This window comes from Triticum urartu, chromosome 3, assembly GCF_003073215.2.
Source record: "Triticum urartu cultivar G1812 chromosome 3, Tu2.1, whole genome shotgun sequence".
In the NCBI taxonomy this organism is placed as follows: Eukaryota; Viridiplantae; Streptophyta; class Magnoliopsida; order Poales; family Poaceae; genus Triticum; species Triticum urartu.
This window is the reverse complement of record NC_053024.1, coordinates 355,597,445-355,618,336: the sequence shown is the minus strand read 5'-3', so window position 1 is coordinate 355,618,336 and position 20,892 is coordinate 355,597,445.

Here is a 20,892-nt window from a genome sequence, read left to right as displayed (position 1 = left end):
AAAGGGGTTGTCAATCCCTTCACGGCCACTTGCAAGAGTGAGATCTGATAGAGATAATAATAATAAGATAAATATTTTTGGTATTTTTATGATATAAATTGAAATTAAAGATTGCAAAATAAAATAGATTGGAAACTTGTATGATGGAAAATAGACCCGGGGGCCATAGGTTTCACTAGTGGCTTCTCTCAAGATAGCAGAAGTATTACGGTGGGTGAACAAATTACTGTCGAGCAATTGATAGAATTGAGCATAGCTATGAGAATATCTAGGTATGATCATGTATATAGGCATCACGTCCGTGACAAGTAGACCAACTCCTGCCTGCATCTACTACTATTACTCCACACATTGAACGCTATCCAGCATGCATCTAGAGTATTAAGTTCATAAGAATGGAGTAATGCTTTAAGCAAGATGACATGATGTAGAGGGATAAACTCATGCAATATGATATAAACCCCATCTTTTTATCCTCGATGACAACAATACAATACGTGTCGTTTCCCCTACTGTCACTGGGACCGAGCACCGCAAGATTGAACCCAAAGCTAAGCACTTCTCCCATTGCAAGAAATATCAATCTAGTAGGCCAAACCAAACTGATAATTTGAAGAGACTTGCAAAGATAACCAATCATACATAAAATAATTCAGAGAAGATTCAAATATTGTTCATAGATAATCTTGATCATAAACTCACAATTCATTGGATCTCGACAAACACACCGCAAAAGAAGATCACATCGAATAGATCTCTAAGAGAATCGAGGAGAACTTTGTATTGAGATCCAAAGAGAGAGAAGAAGCCATCTAGCTAACAACTATGGACCCGAAGGTCTGATGTAGAGGCCCTCTGTGATCAATGCCCCTCTGGCGGAGCTCCGGAAAAGGCCCCAAGATGGCATCTCTTGGGTACAGAAGGTTGCGGCGGTGGAAATAGGGTTTCGTGGTGCTCCTGGATGTTTTCGGGCTACGTAGGTATATATAGGAGGAATAAGTAGGTTGGTGGAGCCACGAGGGGCCCACGAGGGGTAGGGCGCGCCCAGGGTAGGGCCCCCTGCCTCGTGGCCTCCTCGTTGATTGCTTGACGTCCACTCCAAGTCCCCTGGATCACATTTGTTCCAAAAATCACGCTCCTCAAGGTTTCACTCCGTTTGGACTCCGTTTGATATTCCTTTTCTGCGAAACACTAAAATAGGCAAAAAAACAACAATTTGCACTGGGCCTTGGGTTAATAGGTCAGTCCCAAAAATAATATAAAAGTGTAAAATAAAGCCCATTAACATCCAAAACAGATAATATCATAGCATGGAACAATAAAAAATTATAGATACGTTGGAGACATATCAGCATCCCCAAGCTTAATTCCTGCTCGTCCTCGAGTAGGTAAATGATAAAAACAAAATTTTTGATGTCGAATGCTTTCTAGAATATTCTTCAATGTATTTTTCTCTATTGTGTCATGAATGTTCAGATCCGAAAGATTCAAGATAAAAGTTTATTGTTGACATAAAAATAGTAATACTCCAAGTATGCTAATCAAGCAATTATGTCTTATCAAAATACCATAGCCAAAGAAAACTTATCCCTAAAAAGTCATATAGTTTGGCCATGCTTCATTTTCGTCACACAAAATGCTCTCATCATGCACAACCCCGGTGAGAAGCCAAGCAATTGTTTCATACTTAGCCTTTTCAAACTCTTTCAACTTTTACGCAATATATGAGCGCGAGCCATGGACATAGCACTATGGGTGGAATATAATATGATGATTGAGGTTGTGTGAGAAGACAAAAGGGAGAAAGTCTCACATTGACGTGGCTAATCAATGGGCTATGGAGATGCCCACCGATTGATGTCAATGCAAGGAGTAGGGATTGCCATGCAACGGATGCACTAGAGCTGTAAATATATGAAAGCTCATCAAAGAAACTAAGTGGGTGTGCATCCAACTCGCTTGCTCACGAAGACCTAGGGCATTTGAGGAAGCCCATCATTGGAATATACAAGCCAAGTTCTATAATGAAAAATTCCCACTAGTATATGAAAGTGACAAAATAGGAGTCTCTCTATCATGAAGACCATGGTGCTACTTTGAAGCACAAGTGTGGAAAAAGGATAGTAACATTGTCCCTTCTTTATTTTTCTCTCATTTTTTATTTGGGCCTTTTGTCTTTTGGTCTCTTTTCCTTTTTTTTCATCCGGAGTCTCATCCCGACTTGTGGGGGAATCATAGTCTCCATCATCCTTTCCTCACTGGGACAATGCTCTAATAATGATGATCATCACACTTTTTTTTACTCACAACTCAAGAATTACAACTCAATACTTAGAACAAAATATGACTCTATGTGAATGCCTCCGGCAGTCTATCGGGATTGTGATGAATCAAGAGTGACATGTATGAAAAATTAAGCATGGTGGCCTTGCCACAAATACGATGTCAACTACATGATCATGCAAAGCAATATGACAATGATGATGCGTGTCATAATAAATGGAACGGTGGAAAGTTGCATGGCAATATATCTCGGAATGGCTATGGAAATGCCATAATAGGTAGGTATGGTGGCTGTTTTGAGGAAGATATAAGGAGGCTTATGTGTGATAGAGCGTATCATATCACAAGGTTTGGATGCACCGGCGAAGTTTGCACCAACTCTCAAGGTGAGAAAGGGCAATGCACGGTACCGAAGAGGCTAGCAATGATGGAAGGGTGAGAGTGCGTATAATCCATGGACTCAACATTAGTCATAAAGAACTCACATGCTTATTGCAAAAATCTACAAGTCATCAAAACCAAGCACTACGCGCATGCTCCTAGGGGGATAGATTGGTAGGAAAAGACCATCGCTCGTCCCCGTCCGCCACTCATAAGGAAAGCAATCAAAGAACACCCCATGGTTCAAATTTGTCACATAACATTTACCATACGTGCATGCTATGGGACTTCCCAACTTCAACACAAGTATTGATCAATTTCACAATTACTCAACTAGCACACCTTGAATATTACCACCTTTATATCTCAAAACAATCTATCAAGCATCCAACTTCTCTTAGCATTTAAAATTTATAATCAAAGTGAATTACCATGCTGTTCTAAAGGACTCTCAAAATGATATAAGTGAAGCATGAGAGATCAATTATTTCTATAAAATAGAACCACCGCCGTGCTCTAAAAGATATAAGCGAAGCACTAGAGCAAAAATTATCCAACTCAAAAGATATAAGTGAAGCACATAGAGTATTCTAATAAATTCCAATTCATGTGTGTCTCTCCCAAAAGGTGTGTAAAACAAGGATGATTGTCGTAAACTAAAAAGCAAAGACTCAAATCATACAAGACGCTCCAAGCAAAACACATATCATGTGGCGAATAAAAATATAGCTCCAAGTAAAGTTACCGATGGAGGAAGACGAAAGAGGGGATGCCTTCCGGGGCATCCCCAAGCTTAGGCTTTTGGTTGTCCTTGGATTTTACCTTTGGGTGCCTTGGGCATTCCCAAGCTTAGGCTCTTTCCACTCCTTGTTCCATAATCCATCAAATCTTTACCCAAAACTTGAAAACTTCACAACACAAAACTTAAAAGAAAATCTTCGTGAGCTCCGTTAGTAAAAGAAAACAAGCCACCACTTCAAGGTACTGTAATTAACTCATTCTTTATTTATATTGGTGTTAAACCTACTGTATTCCAACTTTTATATGGTTCATAAACTCTATTACTAGCCATAGATTCATCAAAATAAGCAAACAACACACGAAAAACAGAATCTGTCAAAAACAGAACAGTCTGTAGTTATATGTAGGTTTAGAATACTTATGGAACCCCAAAAATTCTAAAATAAATTTCTGGACGTGAAGAATTTATCTATTAATCATATGCACAAAGAATTAACTAAATAGCACTCTCCATTAAAAAATGGCAGCAATTCTTGTGAGCACTAAAGTTTCTGTTTTTTACAGCAAGATCAAAAGGACTTTCCCCAAGTCTTCCCAAGGGTTCTACTTGGCACAAACACTAATTAAACACAAAAAACACAACCAAAAAAGAGGCTAGATAAATTATTTATTACTAAACAGGAACAAAAAGCAAGTAATAAAAATAAAATTGGGTTGCCTCCCAACAAGCGCTATCGTTTAATGCCCCTAGCTAGGCATAAAAGCAAGGATACATCTAGGTATTGCCATCTTTGATAGGTAATCCATAAGTGGCTCTCATAATAGATTCATATGGTAATTTAATTTTCTTTCTAGGGAAGTGTTCCATGCCTTTCCTTAATGGAAATTGGAATACAATATTCCCATCCTTCATATCAATAATTGCACCAATCGTTCTAAGGAAAGGTCTACCAAGAATAATAGGACATGAAGGATTGCAATCTATATCAAGAACAATGAAATATACGGGCACACAATTCCTATTTTCAACAATAATAACATCAATAATTCTTCCCATAGGTTTCTTAATGGTGGAATCCGCAAGGTGCAAGTTTAAAGAACAATCATCAAATTCACGGAAACCTAGCAAATCACACAAAGTTTTTGGGATCGTGGAAACACTAGCACCCAAATCACACAAAGCATAGCATTCATAATCTTTAATTTTTATTTTAATTGTAGGTTCCCACTCATCATAAAGTTTTCTAGGGATAGAAACTTCCAACTCAAGTTTTTCTTCGTAAGATTGCATTAAAGCATCAACGATATATTTAGTAAAAGCTTTATTTTGACTATAAGCATGAGGAGAATTTAGCACGGATTGCAACAAGGAAATAAAATCTATCAAAGATCAATTATCATAATTAAATTCCTTGAAATCCAAGATAGTGGGTTCGTTACTATCTAAAGCTTTAACCTCTTCAATCCCACTTTTATCAATTTTTACATAAGATCTAAAAACTCTAAATTTTTGGGACGCCTTCTAACTAAATTTGACTCATCTCCAGTCCCATAATTATCAAGATTCATATTGCAAAACAAGGATTTAATAGGGGACACATCAATAACTTTTAGATCTTCATCTTTATTATCATGGAAACTAGAAGAACACGCTTTCATAAAGCAATCTTTTTTAGCACGCATCCTAGCGGTTCTTTCTTTGCACTCATCAATGGAAATTCTCATAGCTTTGAGAGACTCATTGATATCATGCTTAGGTGGAATAGATCTAAGTTTCAAAGAATCAACATAAAGAGAAATTCTATCCACATTCCTAGCCAACTCATCAATCTTAAGCAAATTTTCTTCAATCAAAGCATTGAAACTCTTTTGCGAACTAATAAATTATTTAATACTAGATTCAAAATCAGAGGGCATATTATTATAATTTCCATAAGAATTGTTGTAGGAATTACCATAATTATTAGAGGAATTACTAGGAAACGACCTAGAATTAAAATTACCTCTATACGTGTTGTTACCAAAATTGTTCCTACCAACAAAATTCACATCCATAGATTCATTATTATTCTCAATCAAAGTAGACAAAGGCATATCATTAGGATCAGTAGGAGTACTCTTATTAGCAAATAATTTCATAACTTCATACATCTTTCCACTCAAAACATTAATCTCTTCAATTGCATGCACCTTTTTACTAGTAGATCTTTCAGTGTGCCATTGAGAATAATTGACCATAATATTATCTAGGAGTTTGTAGCTTCTCCTAAAGTGATTTCCATAAAAGTGCCTCCCATGGACGAATCTAAAAGATTTGTAGAAGCAAAATTCTATCCGGCATAAATGTTTTGTACAATCATCCATAAATTCAAACCATGTGTAGGGCAATTACGTGTCATTAATATCATCCTCTCCCAAGATTGTGCAACATGCTCATGATCAAGTTGCTTAAAATTCATAATATTGTTTCTAAGAGAGATGATCTTAGCGGGAGGAAAATACTTAGAGATAAAAGCATCTTTGCACTTATTCCATGAATCAATACTATTTTTAGGCAAAGACGAAAACCAAGCTTTAGCACGATCTCTAAGCGAAAACGGAAATAGCTTAAGTTTAACAATATCATTATCCACATCTTTCTTCTTTTGCATATCACACAAACCAACAACATTGTTTAGATGGGTAGCGGCATCTTCACTAGGAAGGCCAGAAAACAGATCTTTCATTACAAGATTCAGCAAAGCAGTAATAATTTCACAAGATTCATCATCGGTAAGAGGAGCAACCGGAGTGATAATAAAATCATTATTGTTGGTATTGGCAAAGTCACACAATTTAGTATTATCTTGAGCCATCGTGACAAGCAAGCAATCCAACACACAAGCAAACAAGCGAAGAAAAAGCGAATGGAAAGAGAGGGCGAAAGGAAAAGAGGGCGAATAAAACGGAAAGGGTGAAGTGGGGGAGAATAAAACGAGAGGCAAATGGCAAATAATGTAATGCGAAGGATAAGAGTTGTGATGGGTACTTGGTATGTCTTGACATGGCGTAGATCTCCCCGGCAACGACGCCGGAAATCCTTCTTGCTACCTCTTGAGCATGCGTTAGTTTTCCCTTGAAGAGGAAAGGGTGATGCAGCAAAGCAGCGTAAGTATTTCCCTCAGTTTTTGAGAACCAAGGTATCAATCCAGTAGGAGACCACGCGCGAGTCACATCGTACCTACACAAACAAATAAGAACCTCGCAACCAACGTGATAAAGGGGTTGTCAATCCCTTCACGACCACTTGCAAGAGTGAGATCTAATAGAGATAATAATAATAAGATAAATATTTTTGGTATTTTTATGATATAAATTGAAAGTAAAGGTTGCAAAATAAAATAGATTGGAAACTTGTATGTTGGAAAATAGACCCGGGGGCCATAGGTTTCACTTGTGGCTTCTCTCAAGATAGCACAAGTATTACGGTGGGTGAACAAATTACTGTCGAGCAATTGATAGAATTGAGAATAGTTATGAGAATATCTAGGTATGATCATGTATATAGGCATCACGTCCGTGACAAGTAGACCGACTCCTGTCTGCATCTACTACTATTACTCCACACATCGACCGCTATCCAGCATGCATCTAGAGTATTAAGTTCATAAGAACGGAGTAATGCTATAAGCAAGATGACATGATGTAGAGGGATAAACTCATGCAATATGATATAAACCCCATCTTTTTATCCTCGATGGCAACAATACAACACATGTCGTTTCCCCTACTGTCACTGGGATCAAGGACCGCAAGATTGAACCCAAAGTTAAGCACTTCTCCCATTGCAAGAAAGATCAATCTAGTAGGCCAAACCAAACTGATAATTCGAAGAGACTTGCAAAAATAACCAATCATACATAAAAGAATTCAGAGAAGATTCAAATATTGTTCATAGATAATCTTGATCATAAACCCACAATTCATTGGATCTCGACAAACACACCGCAAAAGAAGATTACATCAAATAGATCTCCAAGAGAATCGAGGAGAACTTTGTATTGAGATCCAAAGAGAGAGAACAAGCCATCTAGCTAATAACTATGGACCCGAAGGTCTGAGGTAAACTAGTCACACATTATCGAAGGGGCCATGGAGTTGATGTAGAGGCCCTCCGTGATCAATGCCCCCTCCGGCGGAGCTCCGGAAAAGGCCCCAAGATGGGATCTCTTGGGTATAGAAGGTTGCGGCGGTGGAAATAGGGTTTTGCGGTGCTCCTGGATGTTTTCAGGGTACGTAGGTATATATAGGAGGAACAAGTAGGTCGGTGGAGCCACGAGGGGCCCACGAGGGGGAGGGCGCGCCGAGGGGGGTAGGTGCGCCCCCTGCCTCGTGGCCTCCTCGTTGATTTCTTGACGTCCACTCCAAGTCCTCCGGATCATGTTTGTTCCAAAAATCACGCTCCCGAAGGTTTCATTCCGTTTGGACTCCGTTTGATATTCCTTTTCTGCGAAACACTGAAATAGGCAAAAAAACAGCAATTTGCACTGGGCCTTGGGTCAATAGGTTAGTCCCAAAAATAATATAAAAGTGTAAAATAAAGCTCATTAACATCCAAAACAGATAATATAATAGCATGGAACAATCAAAAATTATAGATACGTTGAAGATATATTAGTGCTCGACGAGGGCGGGAGAGCCGACGGAGTTTTTGGCTCCCGGGGGCTGAGGCGTTTCCTGTGGGTCCCCAGCTTCAGAGGCTCGACGACCAGCCGGGCAGCCGTTGTCTCAGGAGCATCGCCTTGGTGTTGTGCTGCCTCATCCGGCTTGGCGGCTCCATTTGGCGGGCCCTTGACCTGGGGCTCCTCTCTGAGGGCCACCAGCACCGCGCTGGCAGAGTGGGGTGTGGCAGACAGGTAGAGCACTAAGGGCTCGAGAGTACGAGGCACCACCATAACTGGCGGGCTGGTTAAGTATCTCTTGAGGTCTTGAAATGCCAGGTCGGCCTCGGGGGTCCACTCGAACGGCAAGGCGCGCTCCCCCAACTTGGAGATGAAGCGCCCCAGCGAAGTCACGCGGCCCACAAGCTTCTGCATCTCCTTGAGGTTTTGTGGTGGGCTCATGTCTTCAATTGCCTTGACCTTCTTCGGGTTGTCCTCGATCCCCCTGTGGGACACGAGGAAGCCCAGTAGCTTGCCGGAAGGAACACCAAACATGCACTTCTCCGGGTTGAGCCGCAAGTCCACCTGGCACAGGCTCGCGAAGGTTTCCTCCAGGTCCTGAATCAGAATTCTTGCCTCCTGAGACTTCACCACAATGTCATCGACGTAGGCCCCAGTGTTTCTCCAGAGCTGCCGCCCCAAGGCGATGTGCATCAGCTGCTGGAAGGTTGCTCCTACATTGCACAGTCTGAATGGCATGCAAGTGTAGCAGTATACCCCGCATGGGGTCAAGAAAGCTATTTTCTCCACATCTTCCACCGCCATCATGATCTGGTGGTAGACCGAGAACGCATCTAGGAAACATAGCAGATCACACTCGGCGGTGGAGTCGACAATCTAGTCGATGCGCGGCAGCAGGAATGGGTCTTGAGGGCAAGCCTTGTTGAGGTTGGTGAAGTTGACACACATGCACTGCTTCCCTCCTTTCTTCGACACGATGACCGGGTTCGCCAGCCACTCTGGGTACCGGACTTCGCAGATGACACCTGCTGCTTCCAGCTTGCAGGTTTCCTGAACGATGAAAGACTACTTCTCCGTGGACTGCCGCCTCGCCCTCTGCTTCACAGGCGCACACTGGGGCATACCCTTAGATGATGGTCAATCACTCCTCTCGGGACCCCAACTAGCTGCTTGGGCTCCCAGGCAAATACTTCCTTGTTCGCCCGCAAGAAGTCCACCAACTCCCTTTCTTGATCTAGGGCGAGGTCGGCGCCTATAGTTGTGACGCCCCAAGACCGATGCTCGAGAAGACTTCCATAGGTTCCGGTTTTCTCCGTGTGTTTCATTTTTGCTTGCTCCTTTTATTTTTGCATTGCATCATGTCATCATGCCATCATATCATTAATTTTTGCAACTCAACTAAATAAACCGTATGGATCTTTGATCCATTTAAACCGAGGGAATTCACATGGTGATTCTCTTTACAACATATCCTCTCGATAATTAGAGAGCTATATTAAAATATTCCATTAACTTTGGAATCACCATAACACACTTGCAATTCAATTCTCATGCCTTTTTGCTTCATGTTTGTTCTCCAAACTTTCTCCATAATTCTTTCTCCATTTCTCGAGGCTCCTCCTAAATTCTCAACATTTTTGGGCGCTTTGAAATCCTCGTCATGGTTCAAACCATTTGAATTAAATTCAAATGAATTTGAATTTAAATCTTGAAATCATGCTCACTTCTATTTTCTTGGGACAAGCGCATTTTTGTGAGTCCGGGAAAATAATCCCCTTGCCCAAATTCTTGTCCACTCATTTCTTTTCTCTCCTTCTATTTCTTTGCTTTCCTGCTTTTGTGAGAGATTTGAAGAAGAGAGAGGTAGATGCCAGCAACAACAGCCGACCAGGCCTCTGGCCTTTCCCTCTCCATGGTCTGGCTCAGCAGATCGAGGTCCAACTAGCAGCCCCGCCGGCCTCTAAGGCCCATTTGCCCCTAGGCCCACCTAATTCTAACCCTAGCCCGATCCCCATCTCACCCTCCTCCTCGTTCCCTTGCGCCGCCAGAGCACCCATCGCTCGATCCCTTCTCCCTCGCAGCGCTGCACTCGCATCTCTCCCCCGCAGAACCGAGTCCCGCTCGGCCCCTCGTCCTCCTCCCATAGCAGCCCTCGCATCCGTGCCTGGCCCGAGCGCCTCTCCTCTCCTGCACCTCGTCCCCGACGCCGGCAAGCCTGCCACCGCGCGTGACCACGCCGGCCTCTCCTTCCTCCGCCTGACCTCAGGCGTGGAGGTGCACTGCCGCTACTCTGCTGCGCGCGTCCTGCCTCCTCTCGTCGGCGCCCAAGCCAGGACTACCTCGCCACCGCAGGACGTCCCCGACCTGCCTTCTCCTGCCCGAGCTCGTGGTTGCCCGGCCTCCCTCCATTTCGTCCCTACTGCCAAGCCCTTCGCCGTCTGCCTGCCATGGCCTCCTACCATGGGCCAGAGGTGCCGCCTCGCGCATCTCCGGTCTCGTCCCCGACCTCTGCTGCCCGGATCCCAGCGCCAGTGATCCCTCCAACCGTGCAGGGCTCCTCTCCATGCGTGCCTACACCCCTGCATCTCCCCCAAAGGCCACCCCGTGCGCGACCCCGACGCCCTGCTGCAGCTGCTCTTCCCACGCATCTCCGTGCTCCTATTCCGTTGTGTTCCAGCCCGAAGGAGTTGGCTGCGTCAACCTCTTGAACGCCTCCGACCCTCCGATCACCAACATGGCTTCACTGGCCTCCTCACAGCGCACATGCCGAGCTGCCCCTGCATTGTTCGACTACCACCATTGCCTCCTTGCTGCTGTCCACCCAAGGCCCTTGTGTTGCTTCATGTTGTACCGTCAAGACCGCAAGTACGACTACCACACCGGAACGCCAAGTACTTGGTTACGCCGAGTTCCTCTCTGAACGTGTGTACAACTACCGTGGCTGTAGACCCGTGTACGACTACAGTCTACGAAGAACCGTGTAACGGAACCGTCAAGTTCGACTACGACTCGTGTACGACTACGCGGGATTCCTCGGACCCCAAGTTCAACGATGCATCAAGTTCCTCGGCGTGACCTCGAACATCTACGGAAACTCGTGCAACGATAAACATGTACCACTACCATCGCCGAGATCGTGAGAACCTCTTCCGTCGACCTTAGAGCATGAGAGAACGACTACTTCCACTACGAAAGTCCCGAGAACGTCTACTTCCCCTTCTCTGCTTCGGACTTGATCCATTCCGATAATGCACGCTCTGAAAGGTATAACCGCCGAGACGACCGCCCGTGAACTAATGCATGTGTGACGTATGAGATGCTCGTGCTTGCTCCGTGCTCAAATTGTCGATGCACGTTGCCCCTCTTTTGCCTTGTTACCGTCGTCTCGTGGGACACCCGGTATCCGGGATCACTCCCCGTCACTCTTGCACATTTCGCGCACCCACACTTGTTCCTTTGCACTAGCATCTCATTTGAGTTGCCAGATCACCGGAATGTTGCCATGGTAACATTTTCGTTTCACCGCCGTGGCACCCCTTTTCCTTCCGCCATGGCGACAAATGCCTCATATCTTGTCATGTCTACTTTTCCTTAAAACTTGCATAAATTTGCACATGTCATCTGCATCACGATAACAACATCAAGAATGTTTAAAATTGCTGTATGCATTTAAATTGCTAAATGCACATGAGGATTTACCGGAATTGTTGTTTAATGTTTCCGGCCTCATTTAAAATGCCTAACTATGTTTTTCTACTCATGTTTCAACTCTTGCATGTTAATCAACATTTAATATTGTTGAGTACCAAACGAGAGAGAACTAAATAATTGATGCGGTGCTTCGTTTTGAGCTCCACTTAACTTGTAGTTTTGTTTGTGCACTTTGCCTTGCCTTGCTTCATTAAACCGGACATGCATCATACTTGGTTGTGCATCATACCATGCTTATGTGATGGTTGTTTACTATGTTGTTTGCTTCTTTCCGGGTTGTTTCCCTTGTTAGCTTCGGTCCCGTTCCGGAGTTGTGAGGATCCGTTCGACTATGTTCGTTTGTCTTCTTCATGGAATCGTTCTTCTTCCTTGCGGGATTTCAGGCAAGATGACCATACCCTCGAAATCAATTCTATCTTTGCTTGCTAGTTGCTCGCTCTTTTGCTATGCCTATGCGGCGATACCTACCACTTGCTTATCATGCCTCCCATATTGTTAAGCCAAGCCTCTAACCCACCTTGTCCTAGCAAACCGTTGTTTGGCTATGTTACCGCTTTGCTCAGCCCCTCTTATAGCGTTGTTAGTTGCAGGTGAAGATTGGAGTTTGTTCCTTGTTGGAACATGGATATTTTTGTTGGGATATCACAATATCTCTTATTTAATTAATGCATCTATATACTTGGTAAAGGGTGGAAGGCTCGGCCTTATGCCTGGTGTTTTGTTCCACTCTTGCCGCCCTAGTTTCCGTCATACCGGTGTTATGTTCCTTGATTTTGCGTACCTTACACGGTTGGGTATTATGGGAACCCCTTGACAGTTCGCCTTGAATAAAACTCCTCCAGCAATGCACAACATTGGTTTTACCATTCGCCACCTAGCCTTTTCTTTCCCTTGGGTTCTGCAGACTCAAGGGTCATCTTTATTAAACCCCCCGGGCCAGTGCTCCTCTGAGTGTTCGTCCAAACTAGAGCCCTGTGTAGCACCCCCTCGGGGAAACTCGAGGTTTGGTTTTAGTTGTATGGAGCGCTCATCTGAGTGTGCCCTGAGTACGAGATATGTGCAGCTCCTATCGGGATTTGTCGGCACATTTGGTCGGTGTTGCTGGACTTGTTTTACCATTGTCGAGGATGTCTTGTAACCGGGATGCCGAGTCTGATCAGATTGTCTTGGGAGAAGGAATATCCTTCGTTGACCGTGAGAGCTTGTGATGGGCTAAGTTGGGACACCCCTGCAGGGATTTGAACTTTCGAAAGCTGTGCCCGTGGTTATGGGCAGATGGGAATTTGTTAATGTCTGGTTGTAGAAAACCTAAATATTATCTTAATTAAAATGCATCAACCGCGTGTGTAACCGTGATGGTCTCTTTCCGGCGGAGTCCGGGAAGTGAACACGGTGTTGGAGTTATGCTTGACGTAGGTTGTTCTAGGATCACTTCTTGATCATAGTTTCTCGACCGTGCTTTGCCTTCTCTTCTCGCTCTCATTTGCGTATGTTAGCCACCATATATGCTAGTCGCTTGCTGCAGCTCCACCTCATACCTTTTACCCTACCTTTAAGCTTAAATAGTCTTGATCGCGAGGGTGTGAGATTGCTGAGTCCCCGTGACTCACAGATACTTCCAAAACCAGTTTGCAGGTGCCGATGTTACCGAGAAGGTGACGCAACCAAGCTCAGGGAGGAGCTCGATGAATACCTTGTTCTTTTTGTTGTTTCGTTCAAGTCGATCAGTAGTGGAGCCCAGTTGGGGTCGATCGGGGATCTGTGTTGCATTTGGGGTAGTCTTCTTTTATTTTGGTTCCGTAGTCGGACCTTGATTGTATCTGGATGATGTAATGCTTTATTCATGTATTTGTGTGAAGTGGCGATTGTAAGCCAACTATGTATCTTTTCCCTTATTGTATTACATGGGTTGTTTGCGAAGATTACCTCACTTGTGATATTGCTTTCAATGCGGTTATGCCTCTAAGTCGTGCTTCGACACGTGGGAGATATAGCCGCATCGAGGGCGTTACAATAGTAAAGGTGGCGCCAGAGGCCCCGTCCTCGTCGATCGGTATCTGCTTCATCTTGGCTTGACCTTGAGTGAATAGCTGTTTCTTCTTGGTCGGAGTAGCCCCCTTGGTCCTGGGCATGGCCTTGTCGGTCGGGCAAACTGCCGTCGTGGCCTTGAAGGCAAGTTTGAGGGCCGCCAAGGCTTCCTTGGTGTCTCCGGCCATGGTGAGGACGCCCTTGCTCCGTGGCATCTTCATGAGGATGTAGGCAGGATGGGTAGCTACCATGAATTGGGCCAGCGCCGGGTACCCGAGGATGGCGTTGTACGGTAAGCCGATGCGGGCGATGTCAAAGTCGATTAGCTCGGTGCGGTAGTTGTCGCGTGTGCCGAAGGTCACGGGGAGATGGATCTGCCCCAGGGGGTTGGAGGAGCCGCCGCCGACTCCGGAGAAGGGCTTGCTGGGGCGGAGCCGCTCAAGCGGTACATGAAGGAGACTAAAAGCCTTCACGGAGAGCATGTTGAGGCCGGCGCCGCCGTCGATGAGGGTCTTGGTGACGGCTACGCTGCAGATGGTGGGCGTGCAAAGCATCGGAAGCATGCCCGAGCCAACAGTGGTGACTGGGTGATCCCCTGAGTCAAAGATCAGGTCGGCCTTGGGCGCCGCCCAACCCGGGGAGCCCCCTGCCGTGCGGGGGCGGCGCCAATCTGGCGAAACAACGGCTTGGTATGACGGTCCGAGGGAGGTGCCCGCGAGCCATCGAGGAGAGCCGCGATGAAGGGGGGCTGGCCCCCCGAAGCGCGCGATGAAGAGGTCGCGCAACTCCTCCCAGGAGGCCACAGAAGATTCCGGCAGATGGAGGAGCCAGGCGCGCGGCACGCCAGCGAGGGCCATTGGGAGCTACTTGGCCATGACTTTATCGTCGCCCCGGCCTCCAGGATGGCCTCCTCGTATGCCAGCAGAAAGGCCGCCGGATCCGCCGCACCATCATAACGGGGCGACATCTCCGGCTTGAACTTGTGCGGCCACCGCACCCGCCGCAAGGCGGGGGTGAAGGCCCGGAGCCCCACGACACTATGGAGGGCGCCCGTCGATCCAGTCAGAGAAGCAGAGGCGTCCATGAGAGCCGGTCGGAGCAGTGAGGCCGTCGGGGGAAAGCTTCGGCGCACCCCTACCTGGTGCACCAAATGTCGGATTTCGGGTTCCGGCAAAACCCTTGTGGTTCGAACACCGAGGTGCGCACGAAGATCTCTCCCCACTCTAGCTCGCACACACCATGATCTCACGGCCTAGCTTGACGAACCCAAAGAACACGAGACACAAGAGTTTATACTGGTTCGGGCCACCGATGTGGTGTAATACCCTACTCCAGTGTGGTGTGGTGGATTGCCTCTTGGGCTAAGGATGAACAGTTACAAGGGAAGAACAACCTCCTGAGGAGAGGTGCTCTTATGCTTGGTGAGTGTGGTGGCTTTGATGGAATGGATCTGGTCCAAGATGAGATGATCCTTCTACGGTGGTGGCTAGTCCTATATATAGAGGCCCGGGGTCCTCTCCCCAAATATTAGGCGGGAAGGGATCCCACAATGGCCAATTTGAAGGGGGACAGCTAGTACAAGCTATCCTGACAAAAGATGGTCTTCGCCTGCCAAAGGTTCTGGTGGTGATGCCGTCTTGGGCTCCACGGTGACCTCCATCCTGCTATCCTACTAGTCTTGGTCTTGTTGCATCGATATGGAAACCTTTGCCTGATGCCTCAGGACTCCTTGCCTACGCTTGCCTCTTTAGCACCAAAGAGGAAACGAGGACACTGCGCGCATTGGTGCCCGCCTGGCTCCAGTCGTCATGGCTTGCATCAAACAAACCTCGCGAGGTGTCCCTTGCCTTGATCTCTCCGTCCCTCGCAAGCCAGCCTGGTGAGGCCACCCCTGAGGAGGTCTTGCATCGTCCGCCTTGCGAGGCTTGGCCCCTCGCAAGGATCTTGAGTGTTTGCTGGTGAAGGTGGGCCATATAGGGCCGCTGGTGGAGCCACGCCGCAGGCTGCAGGTAGGCAAGTCTAGGGACCCCTGCTCCTAGAACGCCGACATCCTCTAGGTCATACTTGTATTCCTCATAGAGATCAAGTGGCAGGTCCAAAGCAGTGTTGTCTCGGTGCTGCCTGCCACCCTTATTTGCAGATTTTCCGCTAGCCATTGGATTCAGAATGAAGGGCTTCACAATACTGTTTGTCTTCAATCTACTTGTCAGACAAGAGCTGGCTTCAGGTGATTCAATGTGATGCTATAAGAACTCTGCAAAGGAATGCAGACTATGAGAATCAAGGGATTCTCCCATGGACATGTACCTGTGACAGCATTTGAGATGCGAGGGAAGGGGAAGAGGTCATATGCATTCTTAGAAGTTTTTAAGATAAATCAGTTTGAAGACATTGACCTCATAGTGCGAAGACATTCACTTATCGATGTGAGTTGGTTCCAGATTTGTACAAATCCATGAATAAGTACAAGTGAGGAATCCAACTAGTTGTGAAACATAACTGAACATACTTGAAGTTATGAGATTCATAAAAGGGAAGTTTCAAATTTTGAAATGTGGAAACAACTTTTGAATATCTAAGCAATTTAACAGATCAAATAAACAGTAAAAAGAGAGTTCTTATTTACCGTATGACGAACTGCTAGACAAGAAGTAGAGAGGCCGAGCAGTCGAATCTCCCGCGCCCTAACTTGGCGGCGGAAGACACCTACAACGGCGACAAAAGGAAAAAGTCCAGGGCCGGCGTGTAGACGATGCTAGAGAGGTCGCGACTGCGAAGCACTTCGTCTCCGGCGATGACAGATGCTAGCGGTGGCACTAGGGTTTGAGCGATACGGGGAGGGGGAGAACTGATAATGACTGCGAGGGGAGAGGTATTTATAAGAATGAGGATGGTGCAATGCAATTACACAGGTGCCCCTGGCGGTTCACATATAAAGGACACATGGCAGACATGCAACTTATTGAAGGTTGAGCCACGACACCACGCGTGCCTGGTCTATCGGGTGGTCCTTCCGGCTTCTCCAGTATTCAGGCAAAAAGGATAAGAATCTTAAAAACAGTTTTAAATGCATGTCTCTGTATCTTCAGCTAACAAGGACACAGTGAATACATTCGACACATGTCAACAGAATGCATATGAAGAGACAAAGAGAATTTGAGGGATAAGTACAAAAGGGGTTAGGGTTAGATCACATTCACTTAATGCATAAAATAGCAACTTGAAAGCATAGCTATAAGTGAATGCTGTAGAGGACAAAACACACACACACAGACACACACACACACACACACACACACACACACACATATATATATATATATGTGAAGACCAAATCAACATTGCAAAGATAAACTTTGAAGTCAAACCAATGTTGAAGACAAACCGATTATGAAGACAATGCAATCATGACACCAAACGAAAATCTTCAAGAAAGGTTGGTGGTGGCATTACCCACCGTATAGGAAATATTAGACCCAAACACGGCGCACAATTATCGTGGAGCTCTGAAGTAAAATTCCACATTAATGTATTCACACTCAAAGGGTAAGTCTTCATGAATGGAGGATATACCTTACTTCATGTGTTGCGCACCTAAGTCATCAATATGCATAAGCGTTTGGATGTGTGTCCATTCACAGGAAATTCGAGGATTCTAAGATATTTAGCTCACACCGCAGCTTGCAAAACCTTTTCTCATCCAAGGGCTTCGTGAAGATATTTGCCAATTACTCTTTAGTGTTGACGTGAATGATATGAATGTCTTCCTTCATAACATGATCTCTGACAAAGTGATGACGGATCTGAATGTGCTTTGTCTTCGAGTGCTGAACTGGATTGTTACCAATCTTGATGGCACTTTCATTATCGTAGTAGAGGGGCACATGCTTCATGTTGATGCCATAATCCTTAAGGGTTTGCTTCATCCAGAGAAGCCGAGCACATCAAGATCCAACAACAATGTATTCAGATTCAGCAGTGGAGAGTGATATACAGTTCTGCTTCTTTGAGGACCAACAGACAAGAGATCATCCAAGAAAGTGACATGTGCCTAATGTGGACTTGCGATCAACCTCGTCACCAGCATAATTAGCATACGAGAATCCAACTAGATCAAATTCTGAGCCCTTTGGATACCATAATCCTAGCGTTGTGGTGTGAACAAAATATCAAAGTATTCGCTTCACCGCGAGGTGATGCGATTCCTTTGGTGCCGTTTGGAAGCGGGCACACATGCAAACCATAAGAATTATATATGGCCTAGATGCACATAAGTACAATAAATAACCAATCATGGAGCGGTATTCCTTTTGATCAAACTCTTTACCATTGTCCACGGGGCCTAATTGGCCTTTGGTTGGCATTGGCGTCGTGTACCCTTTGCAGTCTTGCATCCCAAACTTCTTCAGGCAATCTTTGAGGTATTTTTCTTGTGATATGAAGATGCCATTTCTTTGTTGATAGATTTGAAGACTAGGAAAGAATTTCAGCTCTCCCATCATGGACATCTGATATTTCTCTTGCGTCATATGCCCAAACTCATCACTGTATCTCTTATTGTTGTAACGACCAGACATCATATGCCCAAACTCATCACTAGTTGTCCTTCTAGTCTGAAGGCAAAATGATTACCTTGTTGAGTCAAGATGCTATTCCTCAGGTTTATGCTTTAGTGGAACCCTCAACTCTATTGGTAACTGAAAATACAACAGTGTCTGAACTCCCTTATGAAATTCAAGCACTATTGACCAAATTTGCTCTTGTATTTGAAGCTCCTTCTGGTCTTCCTCCAAGGAGAAAATATGACCACACAATTCATCTAGTTCCTGGTGCTCAATCTGTGTCCAGCAGACCCTATAGGCTTGCTCCTGCTTTGAAAGATGAAATGGAAAAGCAAGTAAAGGAAATGATAGCTTCTGGAGTTATTAGGCCAAGCACCAGTGCCTTCTCTTCACCAATGATACTTGTCCAGAAGAAAGATAAAACTTGGAGGCCTGCATTTGACTATTGAATGTTGAATGCTATTACAGTTAAGAGCAAATACCCAATTCCTGTTATTGATGAGTTGTTACATGAATTAGCAGGTGCCTGTTGGTTTTCCAAGTTGGATCTTCGAGCTGGTTACCACCAGATTAGGTTGGCCCCAGGAGAAGAGCACAAAACAACTTTTCAGACTCATATATGTCATTTTGAATTTCTGGTGTTATCTTTTGGCCTCACTGGGTGTCGTGGGAAACCACGGCCACCTATGGGACCAAGAGCCCCTTTCTGGTTCGGTGGGGGATGTCACGTTGCAAAAAAAGCGGAGAAGCATGGAACAACACGACAGAGATCATGCGAGCAGTTTTTACCCAGGTTTGGGCCGCTGTCGGCGTCAAAATAGGCGGATCTCGGGTAGGGGATCCCAAACTGTGCATCTAGGATTGATGGTAATAGGAGAACGGGGACACAATGTTTACCCAGGTTCGGGCCCTCTCTATGGAGGTAATACCCTACTTCCTGCTTGATTGATCTTGATGAATATGAGTATTACAAGAGTTGATCTACCACGAGATCGTAATGGCTAAACCCTAAAAGTCTAGCCTGACTATGACTATGGTTATGAGGATCTATCTACGGACCTAGCCCTCCGGTTTATATAGACACAAGAGGGATCTAGGGTTACACAGGGTCGGTTACAGAGAAAGGAATCTTCACAGTTGATCGCCAAGCTTGCCTTCCACGCCAAGGAGAGTCCTATCCAGACACGGGTAGAGTCTTCAGTCTTTGTATCTTTATGGCCCATCAGTCCGGACCATATCCAATATATCGGACACCCGAGGACCCCTTAGTCCAGGACTCCCTCAGTATCCCCTGAACCAGGCTTCAATGACGATGTGTCTGACACGCAGATTGTCTTCGGCATTGCAAGGCGGGTTCCACTTCCCGAATACTCCAAGATAGTCTTTGGATAAAACGAAGGTGTCCGAATCTACAACACAAGTACCACACATGACTGCAGGGAATATAATATTTCACGAGTCCCATCTGCTGACAACTTTTTACAAGATGACATCATGTGTGTCCGGTCGTTATTTCAAACCGTTTCCTGTTCCATGTTTCGAGGCATGGTTTTTATTAGCACATTCTATCAAAGCAGAGATCGTGTCCCCTTATTGCGGGATCCTCATTAATATGAGAGTGGGTGATCCAACCGTTCCACTGGAAAGATTCCTTGGGAATACACGGGTTTTTAGGCTTAGGAGGAGGCGTTCAATACCCGCGGCCTTTATAAAGGAACCAAGGGCCGTCCTTTTATGCCAAGCCTCTCCTTAACCTTTCCAACCTCGAGTTTGTAGCACCCAAGGTTCGACTTCGTTGCTTCAAGATTCCCCATTGATCAGTTGTGAGTATAGTGGGGTTTTTACGCCCCAAACTACGGATGTCGTGTTCTCCTCAGGGACTAGGCAAATCAGCGGCGGCGCTCGACTAAAGCTAGGTAACACAATTTTAAGAGATGATTGCAGAAAATAAAACCTAAACTAACAAGGTTGTTCCCGAAGATCGTTGGCAAAGAAAACGACAAACAACAAAGGGAAATTCAGATTTTACTCAATATCTTTTTGGTGTTTTTCCAGCACTTGAGAAATAGAAGCTATAGGAGGACAACTTCAACAAAGGGAACTAACAAGACAAGAACACATATATGTATATAAAACTAGCAAGTATAGAACACACGAAAGGAACAAGATTAGGGACAGAATACAATTATTTCACATCACATATACATGTCACATATGTCACTGGTACATAGCTAGCACATTGAACTTGAGGTTAAAAACAATCACACCTCTGACTTCACAAAGAGTAGACTCACTACAAAATAAAATCACAGGTAGTAATCTGAATTTATACAACCCACGAACTGACAGTCACATATAAATCTAGCACAAAATAGTTTGCAATCGAACAAGTCTCAACACTAATTGTTCACAGAACACAACAATATGTTTTTTTTTATGAATTACACACACACAAGGGGCAGCAGAAGGAGGAGGTTCAGAGCAGAGCTTCAGCAAATGAGGAGTAGCAAGGGAGCGCTAGAGAG